We start from the raw sequence: 2500 nt of genomic DNA on the forward strand, positions 1-2500 counted from the left end.
TGTCCATTGCACTTATGATATTCATGTAGGTCGCCATGAACGTAACACAGAATAACAACACTTGTATTGGGTGAATAGAAACTCCCTCTCACTCTATCTGCCGCGAGTCTAGGCGTGACTAAATGTTACTATAGGTAAGTCAGGCTTTTATACGTGGCAGGAAAGTCTCTGGCAAATGGTCAATATTCCGTGGAATGGAAATCCCACCACAGGTCCCAAATGTAAGGCAAAGGAGATTTGTTTGTTTTATTTTAGAGGAGGAAAGAGAGAACGATAGATAGATAGAGAGAGAGAAAGAAAGAGAGTAATGTATGTGTGTTGATATATGCCCAGACACACAATATTAATATGTATGTATGTGTATTTGTAAGTTACGTATTCAGACATACATACACATGCACATACAAACTCACAAACAATTATGCATATTCATATATATTATATATAATAATAGCAAACGATGATGATATAGATACCACACTGCTGCAGGAACGGAATAAACATCGTGACGGTTCGAACAAGGTCTCCTTTTCGTAGGTAAAAACCGGATCTCGGTTTTTATTTCGTCTGAAGACGAGCTTTTGACTGACGGATTTTTTTTTCTATTCATTCTATGGCTAAGTTTGATTTATCTGTGTGCTCTTATGGTGTTTTTTTTATATTGGTTATAAATGAATGAATACGTCAATAAGCACACACGGGCGCGCACACGCACACACACACACACACACATATGTATGGGGTTTGTACAACACGGTCAAACTATATTTATCTGGAGGCGACCACTTTCCATTAATTTTGGCCTTTATGAATGTCATTCCAGTCATTGGGGTGCAAAGATGGTGACCTGAACACACCGATTTCCTGTGCCATCATGGTCCGACTTATTGATTATATGTTTCAGCACCAAATGCATGTATGACGCAGGTATCGGCTGAATGAGCTGCCTACAAAGATACCTTTAAATATCAGAGGAGGAATCATAGATCGTCATTAGTAAAATAATGATTCATATTCATATGGAAAATGGCTGCAAATGTTCATTTACTCTTTATTTTGCTACTTTTATGATTTATACATTTCGTTATATTCATGCATCGGTAGACTGATTATATTAGAAGCAGTGATGCGTGTGTTTTTTCCTTTGACTGCATCCTTACCATACAGTGGATGTACATAAAAGTTCACACAAGAGTAATGACTACCCACACGCACACAATCTAAAGGTTAATCAGTTAAGGAGGGCACAGCCTCTGGATGTACTACTAGCAAGGTTTGGGCCTGTTTGTCTCAGTGGTAGCACGCGGACCTTCCTACTCGGTTGGCCTGCGATCGCGTCCAGCTCAGGGTACGTGATAGCTGCCAGATGTTACCGTCCCTGTGATGAGAAAGGAAAGGGGGGTTGGGTCACCTGTTACGGTCTTCCTGTTTCCGCAACCGTAGCCAGGGCTGACTCAGGTCCCACGTGAGTGGAGAGGGATGATGGGAAGTGTGTTATGACTTGATGCGCGCTCTGGTGCTTGCACTGTCCTTTCGCTCTGTCATTCATTAGCGAGTTTTAAGATCTTTACTAATGAGGTTTGTGACGCTGTCATGCTATCACTTCATGCTATCCTTCTACTTGAATTGGCTGCTCGTGACTTGACCGACTATATGATGATCATAATCAAGCGTGGTTAATCCTTCACCACTCTGAAGGTGAAATCGTCTGCGACAGGGCTACATTGAATAATTCAAAATGTATATAATTATCTTGCGCTTTAAGCGAGTTTATGAACAGATCATAAACAAGACAGAGGTGGAGCTTTTCTTCATAAATCACGCTGATCTGAAGTTAAGTCTACATAAAAAAAAAAAAAAAAAAAAAAATGCCTTGTCGTTCGGTATCAAGGACCATACTAATGAAAATGGATTTATATTTATAATGATAGTAAAAATAAATAAATAAATAAAATCTCATGACACATACACATAAAGATATATTTGGCAATTAATTATTCACTTCCAAATCATTTATGATGTGGAGGCCATTTTGGATATGAGAAAGAGAAAGCGGGCAAATATCTATTTTTGGGCAATGAATAATTATTTTGAGAAACATGCCCAAACAATATGGGAAATAACAGGCAATTGGCATCACAACCAGTAACCTTTTACCTCATTTTTGAAACGGAAACAAGAGTGGACATCTAACAAAGAGGTAAAAAGAGGGTTAGTAGTAGCGGAGGAGCACGTCTAAATACACAAAGAAAAAAAGCCAAGGGAAATGCATGAAAAGTTAGAAAAAGAAGTAAATGAATGAAATAAGTCTGTTGCATCATTATTATCGGTTGCGATCTCCCTCAAGTCTGCGCCGTATTTTACTTGCAGTCCCAGCATATATCCCAACCCAGGATAGATAATGAATTATATGCATGTTATCTAGTTGGTATGAAAAAAAAAAAAAAAAAAAAAAACACCCGACTCGTTGGTGTGATCTTGGTAGTTATAAATAAAGTCT

At 38.5% G+C, this 2500-nt stretch overlaps 1 protein-coding gene across 2 annotated transcripts in view; it reads right to left on the bottom strand.

Moving 5' to 3' along the window:
* The window catches only part of LOC122243771 (actin-2, muscle-specific-like), a 2297-nt gene extending 2094 nt beyond the window's left edge, over positions 1 to 203 (bottom strand). The window contains exon 1 of one of the 2 annotated variants that reach the window (XM_086533455.1): positions 93 to 203. The gene's annotated coding sequence lies outside the window, so the exon portion shown is untranslated. Of the gene's footprint in view, positions 1 to 61 lie in introns of both variants that reach the window. The other variant, XM_086533456.1, reaches the window with a different exon arrangement.
* Between the last annotated feature and the right edge of the window lie 2297 nt (positions 204 to 2500).

This window comes from Penaeus japonicus, unplaced genomic scaffold (genome assembly GCF_977035675.1).
Source record: "Penaeus japonicus unplaced genomic scaffold, GWHDUDI00000001_assembly GWHDUDI00000039, whole genome shotgun sequence".
In the NCBI taxonomy this organism is placed as follows: Eukaryota; Metazoa; Arthropoda; class Malacostraca; order Decapoda; family Penaeidae; genus Penaeus; species Penaeus japonicus.